The sequence below is a fragment of the Anastrepha obliqua genome, chromosome 1 (assembly GCF_027943255.1).
Source record: "Anastrepha obliqua isolate idAnaObli1 chromosome 1, idAnaObli1_1.0, whole genome shotgun sequence".
In the NCBI taxonomy this organism is placed as follows: Eukaryota; Metazoa; Arthropoda; class Insecta; order Diptera; family Tephritidae; genus Anastrepha; species Anastrepha obliqua.
The window spans coordinates 61,948,695-61,961,232 of NC_072892.1; positions in this window are offsets into that span (position 1 = coordinate 61,948,695).

Sequence of the window (12,538 nt, forward strand, 5' to 3'; positions counted from 1 at the left end):
AGAACAGAAAATTCGGTGGAAGGAGAGAAGGATGAAAGATGTTAAGAAAAAACGAAAGGCACGCATAAGAAAAGTGTAAGGAAATATTAAGGATAACTTTAACTCAAATAGTTATAGAAAAGTAAAAAGTGAAAGTAAATTTACGCTGCGAAAGAGCATTTAAAAAGACGCGTTGTTTCAGGCGTAAGAGCGCACTGAGGTGTAAAAAAATCTAATTAATTTTTTGCTTAATTTAAAAAAAGGTAATTTCAATAATTAGAAAAATGATGATTGCAAAGGCTTAGGAATAGTTATTGATTTTTTTTACCCAAGAACCAGATCATCCAATTCCTAAGTAAAATCGGTCCCTGAGTTTTAAAATCTACATAGTTTTAAAAAGAAAAAAATTCCAATGGGCTTATAATTTTAAAGGATGTTGCTATTTTTTTTTTAACTATGATTTTTATCCTTTTAGTAAAAAATTAATTTTTTTAATGCGTTTCTTTACTATATTCGTATCGTATTATTGAATAGTATCCCTACTTAGAGACAAACAATAAATTTTCAGATCTTAATCTAGTGGTTCAGTCGTTACTCATGATTTTATTGATTTAACTTAGCCCTGGGACTCTACGTCTGCGCTGGTAAGTAGCTAATTTCAGCATAGTCGGATGTTACTCGATCCGCTTAAAACAGATTTTGCAAGCTAATTGGAATGTGTGGACAGTTTTGCTTTACACTTAGGCATTATTTCTGCTTTAATTGTTAAAAGTTGCAGGCCTTTGTGAATGGCCTCATTTCTACTTGTAGTATGCCATGGTGCTCCAGTGATTATTTGCAGTATTTTCGATTGATCTCATTGAATAATTTCAAAATTGCTGTTGCTAGCATTGCCCCATAGTTCAGACCCACTATGTACAGAATGAAGAGATGTGGCCAACATCAGACCGTTAACCGGCTCTGAGCGACTTTGAAGGAATCAGCTGATTTTCTGACACAAGCGGAGTTATAACAGCGGTTTGCTTACGTTTGCTATTATATTGGTAATATACGAAAAAATCAACGCAGACCCGCCCATATTTGTTTCTTGCCAAGTGAACAACGACTGATTGGACGAGTGTGTGAATATGTTTGAAATGAGCGGGCAGAATTCGGCCGACTCTCACAATTTTGCTTCGGATGGCCAAAACTGGCGGGTAAGAATTATTCCTCCTGTGGAGGCTACTGGCATTGAACTTTAGTTGCATTTTTTAGCTTTGATGAGCTCTTGCCGAGCCGGCCACCTGTCTGGATGGACTCTCAGGTAAGTGACACAGTCAATGTGTGGAATTTATACATTGTTTATTATCAACGGTTGGCAATTGTGTTTATTTAGCGTGGAAGTAACCTACTAGCATTTCTGCTCATTTTTTTGTTTGCGTCACTTCACAAGCCATTATTCTACGACTGACAAAGGCTACAGGGTTTGGTAAGAGCACTTCCTTTTGGTACTCCAGCCAAAATAATTTGGTCTTCTGCCGACGACCTGGCAGCAAGCATTTTGTCTTTAAGTGGAATGATTATTGGTAACTATTGGCCTTGTATAATACTAAAAAAAATATTCATTTTCTTTCATAAAGATATTAATTTAGGAGATTGTGCGTACTTTGCGACAGTAGCACTTGATTTTGTACACGCAAAAGATCATCCAGCCAACTCGATCGAATGCCTGGGCAAATGCCTTAATAAATATGATTTACTTGTTCGATTGTTTCGAGTTTTTCCGTGTTTGGTGGGTTGGGATAATATTATGAATCCGCAAATGAGGACAAAGTCTAAGCATTACAAGTTTCTCAAATAGCTTTCAAAGGCATTGAAGCAGGCTGATGCGCCTGTATGATAACGGCTGAGCATTTCATGTCAAATGTTCGAAGTATTTTGGATATTGTCGTAATTTTTCTGAGAATTGGTTTATTGCTAGGCTTGGAAATAAGAAACAAATTGAAATAAGCTGAATGCGAAATTTAATAAAAAAATACTAAAAACTGTTGTATAGAGTTCTTTAAAATGAGATTACTTTCATTCCTTTTTTTTTTAATTTTTTACGATAAAACATACTTCTTAAAAGAACTTGTTTGAAAAAAAAGTTATTTCTTTGTTTGCCATTTTTTACCACCATGACACTTTCAGGTAGTAGCAGTATTTTCAACATTGGATAAATTACAATTTTTACAAAAATTAACACAATGTTCATAATATGATACTTGGATCACTTGTATGGAATCGTGCAAGTGCGTTCTGTTCTTACCTAGTTTTTGAATCATTACATTCATTGAGTTTTTCCTCTGGGTCAGTGGGTTAACCCTCCGTTGGACACCTTTTTTAAAACCTTCGGTTGTACAGCCGGGTATAGGCTTTTTTCGTCTTGTTCAGGAATTCTTTTTAAAAGATTATATCCATAAATCGATAGAAAATTAATTTTTGGAAGCTGAAATCATTAGCTATAATAGAAATATGTATCTTAAATTCAATTCAAAAATATTTTAAAAATGAAAAGCCAGTCTGGCCAGACCCAGATGCCCAACGGAGGGCATATTTTGTACCGAGGGTTAATATTTGCTCATAATTGGCAAGAAGCGCAATCCTTTAAAAATTACAAAGATTGTGCAATTGCAATCGGAATGAGCTTTGCGCAGTTTCATGACCGTGGATAAAGCATGGATGGTAGGTACCTTGGATGTTAAGAAACTGTAGGTACAGTGGATTTATCATACCTAATCTAAGCCTAAGATTACCAGGGTGAATTCGATAGTCAAGAACAATAGTTTGGAGTACGCGGGTTGGTATTCATTTTAAATGCCTCGAAAATAATCTGTGTTAGCCATCATGTATTAATAATATAATAAATAAATAATACGCGCGTACACTTCTCTTACGTAATTGGCCGAGCTCCTCTTCCTCTTTGCGGCGTGCGTTATTGTTATTGTGCGTTATTGTTCCACAAATGGAGAGACCTACAGTTTTAAGCTGCCTATGAACGGCAGTTATTTTTTATGAGGAGCTTTTTCATAGTAGAAATACACTAGGAGGTTTACCATTGCCTGACGAGGGTGACCGTCGTATAATTTATTATATTACGCTGCTTTCCAGTTAATCCTTTCATACCACAAGGTTTCTTAAATTTCTTCCTGCCGGCTTGTATAAACGCATGTACAACGCAAATTCATATTGTTTCTGCAGGGGCTCGAAAATAACGTTAATCGCACAAAATACGGTATAAATGAAGCACCCGTTACATTACCTCATAGCGCCATAGCCATAACAGTAATTTTATTTCTTCGCAAATAAGTTGCTTTCGGCGTTTAGCCACTATGACCGTCCAAGCGAACAACCAACCAATGCCGAGTAGGGCATCTGCTCTTTGACGCGCTCCAATCAACTGAGCGTTTTCCTAAAATATGTGTCTGACATATGTATGCGCATGTGTGTATACCTACTAATGCATTTTTTCTGCTTCATAAATTTTTATGGCTTGTAGCAACAATAAAAGAAAATAAGATTATATATAAAGCAACGGTAAATAAATATAGATGAAAAAATAATTGAATTCCGAAGACTACTTAACCACATAAGAGTCGTGCTGAGGGCGACTCGCTAACGCCCATTAAGAGCTGCCGAAGTGGCATTACCAGCCATCAGCCATCAGCCAACAAGCCCTGTTGCAAGTCAAAAATGCACACATATTTACGCATCCAACACTCAAACTCCCCAAATGCATGCACTGCACTTGTAATTCCAGTTGCAAGTGGGCAGCTCACGCTCCCTGGTCGCATAGCTGGCAGCGCGAAGAATTCTTCAACTTCAACAGCCCTCAATTGCTTGTACAAGTACACATTTCATTCATTTATTTTTACATTGCACTGGTTTGTGAATTTACAACACTTCGGACGCACTTTGACTCTCTTCCATCCAGCATTACGACTGCTGCGTTTTATTGCTTACGTAGCGGAAAAGAAAGCTTGTAGCAAAAATAAATTAAATGAGCGTACATACATTGTGTGTGTGTGTAAGTATGTGAGGTCAGGCGGAAACAAAACATTCGTTGCGGTCGTGTTGGCATTTTCTTTACTTGAATTTCCGCTTCCTTTTTAGTGCTCCCCTCCTTCTTCATTGCAATCACGTTCTGCGCTTTTCTCTCCTCTTCCCCTCTGGTCCTGATTTGCACACACCAGCTGCGAGTGCTTGCTGTTTAATTGTCCAGTTCGAATTGTCAGGATTACTTCCATTAGAAGCAATTATGGTTCTGGGTGAAGGCAAGCAATGAATTGTTACAATTCTGAAGCTTTCATGTTTGGAATAATTTTACTGGGCTTGGAAATGAAACTCTGAAAGGCACCATTTGGCGCACCTAAATAGCAAAGCTGCTTAAAGTATGCTGGAGAAGATGGTACTATTTATTTTCCTAGACTGGCTCAAATAAGAAAGATTTGAGCTTTTGAAGCTGTGTTCCATGCATACACAAAATACGTACTCGACCTACTTACATTGATATAAAATCACTAAACCTATTTGATATGAAAATGGAAAGATTTCAGCATCATCATTATTCCTTCGTCTCCGCTGCGGAGCATAGGGCCAAAGCAAAATTGTTCGATTTTGTGCGATTGCCGGATATATTTTTCACTTGCTGCCAGGTCATTGTTTTGTCCACGGGTCATTGTTATTCCTCTTCGATGCAGCGTCGCCAAGAGCCCCTATGTCTGCCTCTTCTGCGCTGTCCTTATTTCAATTGCCATTGGTTTTTGATGGCATCGTCGTTGCGATTCGCTGTGAGATATCCAGTTGTCTGGCCACCAGATACGTAGAATTCGTCTCAAGTAGCGGTTCACGAACACTTGAAGCTTCTGTACAATTTCCGCAGATAGGCACCATGTTTCGCAGGCGTAGAGCAGAACTGGTTTAACATTGGAGTTGAAAATCCATATTTTTGTTGTACTGTGCACTTGTTTGGACTGGCATACCGGACGAATATTTGCAAATGCACCTCTTGCTCTTTGCAATCTTGTAGATACTTCCTTTTTGCTTCCGCTTTCCGCAGTGAACTGACTTCCAAGGTATTGAAAAAACGTTTACATTTTCAATATTTTCCTCTCCGATATTGTAGAATGCATTGCTCGTGTGTACTGCCAAAGATTTAGCCTTCCAATTAATTTCAGCATAAAATTTCACTCAAATGGTTGTCTCGATTGTGACTGTATCGAGCCATCCAGCATCAAATAAATTTTGCAGCACATTCGCGTTGATATTGACGAAAGCTGAATTCCAGCTATAGCAGAAACCGTATTGTGTTTAAGGCCTTACTTCGTTCCTACAATCCACCTTCTCCTTGAATGCAGCACTAAAGCGCGGAGAAGGTTGAGACATATCGACCAATTGTAGCCAGAAGAAAGGCATAAACGCTCAGACCAACCCAGCTCTATCTTAAGTTTAATAGGTTTGGATGAGGTACTGTGATGAGTAGAGGGCACACAATTCGAACGATACTAAATCGTAACTCGGTGAAGGCCAACTGGTACCTTCAAAAAAGCTGACTACACTATTCTCGAATTTACTGTGCCAAAGGTTCTTTTGAACGCTACTGAAGTAAAAAAAAAAACAAATTTCATAGCACAAATAACAAAATTTCTTCAGCAGAATAGCTGAAAATTCCTGCTGCTCCAAAGCCCTTGCAGAAAATGCGTTTGTAAATTTAGCGAATCAGCGAATACGCCGAGGTCTCTATGCAGGTTCCACCTCATTCTTAAAAAATGTATGGTGCGGTATTCCGGGATTTGGGGATATTTTTAAAACGAATTACGGCCAATATCGCCATACCTAACTCACAAAGATATGAACTGAGATTTCTGTTTAAATATTTTTGTATTACTCTTATTTAATTTGTTTTATGCGCACTTTTTTCATTTTTCTTAAAAGGTAGAAGAATGACTCATATGTGAAGAAGGTAGAGAGAAGATTAAAAGGTAAAAAAGATCGCACATTTCTCATATGTTATACCATTGGGGCCGATGGGAAACTATTGGATTTCTACCTGACTTCCATTTAATGATCTTAGCAATCAAGGCCCACTGTAGACATGGGATCTATGCAGATATGTATGTATGCTTTATTGCATATATAAAGTATATAATGTATATATAATATTTAAGTCCACCTACACCAAACATACAATTGCGATGTAATTTTGAAGCGTAATTGCAAAAAATGCTTATAAGTTTATTTGGTTCCGCTGGGTGGCGCTGGAGTCTGGATATTTATAAAAATTGTATATATGAATCACGTATTGAGGATATGACTTAGATACGTAAGAAATAAAATATTTCAGTCCCACTGAGTTCCACTTATTTTGAAATAAATGTTAACGCTCCAAAGTTGAGACACCACCTCGATTCGGGGATGGCGTAAAACATTGGATGAATTTTATTATCCAGACGCAAGCCACAAATTAGAGATATATAACGTATGTACATAAATATATGGTATATATACTCGTACACGCTTCTGCCTATTTCCTTTCATCCAAAAATAACTTATCTTTACCGAATTTCCGTGAAAAATAACATCTTATGCTTTATTGCTAGTACCACCGCAGTTAAAGCAATGGAAATCTGGCAAAAATTTTGTATCGATAAATTTACAAAAAAACTTATTCGGCAGTGTAGAAAAAGTCTGCATACAGGCAGTAAAATGGGTATTACACGTGTCATAAAATAGTGTACGAGGTATGTTCAAAAAAATAGGGGGAGTTTTAAAATTGTGCGGGTTACGTACATTAGACTTTCGATTATTATTTTTTTTTATGTTGGTACACTCGTCTCGAAGATATGCTGACGGTTTTTGCAATATAGCAAGTTTAGTTTGTTTGTGAGACACATAAATAAGACAAGTGTTTTGCGTGCTCGGCGATTTTCTGCTATCGAAAAAAATTGATCAAAGAAGTTGCATCAAATTTGGTATAAAAAATGGAATTAAAAGCTCAAAAACATGTTGGCAATGGCATGCGGTGAGACTATTTTGAGTCAAAGAAACGTTTACAAGTAGTACAAGCTTTTCACAAGAAGAAGAAAGAAGTGGAAGAAGAATGGAATCACATTTATAGAAGCTGTTGAGGGTGTCGGCATATTGGTTGGCTCATGCCACGCAATCTTTTCGGAAATTTTTCGCATGAATCGTGTGGCAGCGAAGTTCGTTCCAAAATTACTGAATTTGGACCAAGAACAACGTCGCATGACCACCGCTCAGGAATTGTTGAATGACGTCAACGATCATCCAGATTTGCGAATCATGCGTATATTATTATAACATCGAAACCAAAGCCCAATCGTTCCAATGAAAGAGTCCAGGAGAGTCAAGACCAAAAAAAGCACGCCAAGTTCGATCGAATGTCGAGTCCAGGAAGAGTCCTGGAGAGCAAAGACTTAAAAAAGCAGGCCAAGCTCGGTCAATGTCGAGGTTTTTCGCACTGTTTTCTTCGATTATCATGGCGTGGCGCATCAGGAGTTCTTACCTTGAAGTTATGCGCCGTTTGCGTGAAGCAAAAACGCCCGGAATTGTGGAAAAAAAAGCATGGCTTTTGTGCCTGCTCACTCATCTTTGCTTGTGAGAGATTATTTGTCCAAAAACAACACCGTTATCATGCCTCAGCCAACGTATTCTCCAGATTAGGCCCCATGCAACTTTTTCCTGTTCCCAAGATTGAAGAGACCCATGAAAGGAAGGCGTTTTGCGACGAATCACGAATCGCTGAGAGAGCTCAAGGACATACCACAAGTGCATATCAGAATTGCCTGGAAAAAACGCTGGCGCAAGTGTATTATATCTGAGGAGACTACTTTGAAAGAGATGAAATAGAAATTGATGAATAAATAAAAAATGTTTGAGAAAAATGAAAATTCACCGTTTTTTCACACCTCGTAAAGGTGTTGGAAAGTTATATTCGCATTTTTTTCATAAAAACAAAATGTACAACAGAAGTCGCACAGCACTGACAGAATTCGCAAACTTTCAAAGAAAGCAGGCATACCGCGCGCAAAAATCCCTTTCGCAAGCGAGCATATAAACAAGCCCCGGAAGCTTTGGGTCCAGGTTATTTTCTCCAATGAGAACAATTAATATTTTGTTCTATTTGTAAGTTATTGATGAAATATTTATCTCTTTTATTTCCATAAAACTGCAAGCTAAACATCCTTGAATGAATTTAAAATAAATTGAGTTTTATAAAAACTATATAAAAGTCTCATAGGTAGGGTGTTTGTGATTCCCTACACACTTTCATCATCCAAGCTAAAAAAAAAATTTTAAAAAAAGGTGTATGACAGATGGTATTTCTTATGTGAGATATACTCCTTGGGTTACCATGCAAATGGGCTATCTTGTTCTTTTGAAAAAAGTGGTAATTTATGGTGCAGTGTAATTAGTAAACAGCTGGCGAAACTTTCAATTTGTTAGCGCATTTCCTACTTGGAACTGAATTAATTACATAGACGTACGTAATTAGGTACCGCTAAAAACATATGCACATTATGGCAATCAGCTACGAAGTTTTATGTCCCAATTCTCTTTCAAATTTCTTCTTCTTATTTTTGTGCTAATTTTCCAGATCGTTCCACTAGTAGTTTGAAAATCTGAAATTCCGCCAACTTGCTTTATTACTTTGTTGTTTCAGCAACGCTGCATGTGCGTTTCGTATCTATACCTCTCCTTTTTTGCTAGCATTTCTTTATCTGGTTATTTTAACTTGTGGTGTTTTTGACGCAGTTATTAAATTTTTTCGTTGACATTCTTACAGCAACCGAAACTTGTAAATCTCAACGAAACTTTCGCCATCTCACCACCTTCGGTCGGCACTAGGCACTGCGTTGACGCTCTGTATATACTGAGGAGCCACAGTAACAACAACAACAACGAAATATTCTTCATTTCCTTGCCAGCCAACAACTTTATTGTCTTTCGCTGCCATTTTTCGTCATTTTTTCGCGTGCCCTCTGCAAAGTTCTGCTTTCGTAATTGTGATCCGTACTTTGGCCCGCCCCGGGAGTCCTTGCTATCTTTCATTTTTAATTTTGAAGCAAGTTATGCGAGTTGTAATAGCAAAGCAGACAGCCGGTGTCACAGTGGCAACTCCAGTAGGCCGAGAGTGTAAGCTGAAGCACAAAAATGCTGCAGCTGTGGTAAATACCATGCACGCTGAGATTTTGCTGCCCTTTTCTTGTTTTTCGCTTTTTGATCATTTTATTGTTGTTTTTTTGCCGCTTGTTGTGGCTTCTACGCATTGGATTATTGCTGTTGCAAACTATTTATACTGCGCACTTTTTGCTGACATAGAAAATGTTCCTACCAACAAAGAGGACGCACACAAACATATAAAATAACTTACTTATGTGTGTACTTCTGTGAACACATATTTATGTGTGTATGTATTCATGTATGTATGCTGATATGCTTGTATTTGCAAGTAAATTTTTTCCTACGTCAAATATGTATGTAGAATGTCCCAAAAAGTTTTGTGGCAGCTTGTTGAATAATTGAAATGCCCACAAGTCGACGAGGTGGTAAGATGACGGACTAGAGCATAAGCAAAAAGTTTCCTTACAACAAATACAACAAGTTTGAAATTTTTGCCCTTATATTGTATTTATATATTTTCCGTAGATTTTTAGAAATTGCTACAGTTTACTTTGTTTGTAAACAAATTATTATGTATGAATGCATATTCTTGGAATATATGCCCGTACAGTGAAATCATAAAGTTTGCACAGAAAAGCAAGTTTCCTAATATTGACAAAAATGTTCACTGCTTTTACTGGCATAACAAGAACCATAAGGTCATGCCCAACGAACGCGCTCCTGAATCAGCTGTCCAACAAAACTCCACCTTCGCGAAATTCCAGCCGCTAGACTAGAGAGAGTCAGAGTGTCAGATTGCTGACTTAAGAAAAAGTCCAACAATTTTACAAAAAATGTTATTTAAAATTAGCAAACGCTCATGAAGAAGTGCTTCTTCAGAACCAACTTTGCCAAAAACAGTGGTAGACCAGAGCACACGAGCTTTTCATGAAGAGTTAAAATTTTCGGCGAAAGTTCGAATAGTTGGCCGAAAATGTTATGTATTAAACGACTTCAAATATAATATAATTTCTGTTCTCAGACTCGGTCAAATTGAACGAGGTTGTGGTACATTTTAACCCGCCTAAATGCGCATTTTGACCCAGTCACATTAAAAGAGGAGATTAAATAATTCTGATCTGCACGTATTTTATAATACATTTATGGAAAAATTATAATACATTTATGGCCATCCTAATACAGGGTGGCGCAAAATTAATCACTCTATCGGAGGATTCATAATTTTTGCAATTAGCATCATAAGTAAATCATATTTTTAGCCATAGAAGAATTACAACATAAGCCAAAAAAAGTTTTTCCCCATCCTAATACAAGGTGGCGCAAAATTAGACACTCTATCGGAAAATTTATAATTTTTGCAATTAGCATCATAAGTAAATCATATTTTTAGCCATAGAAGAATTGCAACATCAGCAAAAAAAGGTTTTTCCTCCATCCTAATACAGGGTGGCGAAAAATTAATCATTCTATAGGAAGATTTATAATTTTGGCGAACAGTATCGTAACTCAAACATTTTTTAGCCATAGAAGAATTGTTGCGTCAAAAAACAAAATTTTGTTTGGTCATACTAATACAGGGTGGCGCAAAATTAATCACTCTATCGGAAGATTCACAAGTTTTGCAAATTGCGTCGTACGTCAATCAAATTTTTGGCCACAAAAGAATTGTAGCTTCAAGAAAATAAAATTTGTTTTGGGCATCCTAATACAGGGTGGCGCAAAATTAATCACTCCATCGGAATATTCGCAAGTTTCGCAAATTGCGTCGTACGTCAATCATATTTTTAGCTACAGAGCAATTGTAGCATCACAAAAAAAATTGATTCCCCCGCCCACAAGGTGGCGCAAAACTAATTGCTCTATGGGCAGATTTATTTTTTTTTTTTGCAAATATCGTCGTATGTCAATGATATTTTTAGCCACAAAAGAATCGTAGAATCAAGAAAATAAAATTGTGTTCGCCCATCCAAATAGAAGGTAGCGCAAAATTAATCACTTTCTCGGAAGATTTATTTTTTTACAAACAGCGGACGATAATCATATTTGACACTTGTGAACTAAACATGTGCAGCATACAAACAGACAAACAATGGAGCGCGCAAGGGAATCAAAATTAAGATCCTCACTGAATATCAGCCACTGAAATGACTGAAAACCACTGAAATCATTTTTTTTTATGTTAAGTGAAAAAGTAATCCAGAACTAATTTGGATAATTAATTGTGTACCACCTTATATGTGACTACGTTTATCACTAAATTCAATGCATCTGTGGTACGAAAATTATTTGTCCTTACTGTATTTTCTTAAACATTCTTTACAAATGTACGAAATTAAATTGCATACACTTATACACAGATAGAAACTTTGTACATACGTAACAATAAAACTGACTTATATCATACAATAACAGATTTTGTAACTCCATACAGTGTAAACAGAGAATAAAATAAAATACAACAGATTAACAAAAAGAGGTCAGAGGGAACTGAAAATCAAGTAAATCGAATTTAACTTACTAAGAAAATATCATATTTTACAATGAAATCTTGACTATGCAGATCAGTGTTCGCACGTACTCGTATGTATGTATGTATTATATTTTTGAAGAATTTTGCATACTTCTAAACAAAACTCTTAAAAGTGCGCTGCTCAATTTGTGTTGCTCAAATTTGTACAATTGTACGTATGTATGTAAAGGTAGAGTACAAATTGCAATAAGAAATATTTACGTATTTAGAAAAATAATTTATCTCTTGTCAAACAAGTTAAAATGGAAAAGAGTGGAAATGCGATTTCAAAATGCATCAAATATTCTTTGTTAACGGATTTAGGCAGATGTCAATGGTCAGTATTTCGTTAAGTAATTGGTTTTTGAGGTTTTTTTTTTTGTAATAGCATCTCGAAATGGAAATTGTGAGTTACCTACATCAATACATACATATTTGACCACTTTAGAATGAGGCATGCAATTAAATTCTTAAATATTTTTTAGCCTTTTGCACATTTTTCGAGTTGAATTAGAGTAATAAAAGCAAGTCTATAGAAATTTTATTTTATTCTCACAATAGAAAACTATAGTAACAATGTATACTAAAACTAAAAACCGAAATAAGAAAACACAAACATAACCATAAAATCTCAGAAGCCAAGCCAAAACAGTTACTAAAATCTATATCCACTTTTGAGATCGGAGATGCCTTTTAATCCTAAGACTCTCAAACATGCCTCTTTTTGAATTAAAACGGGAAGCGGTGGTATGCATAAGAGCCTCAATTGTAATGCCTCAATTGGGCATGTTTTCATTGCTCCTGTTATAACGACGCAGATGAAGCGGTACAATTTGTAGTGATCATTAACCGCCTGTCGTTGCTTAGCTTCAGGCCCACCCTATATAT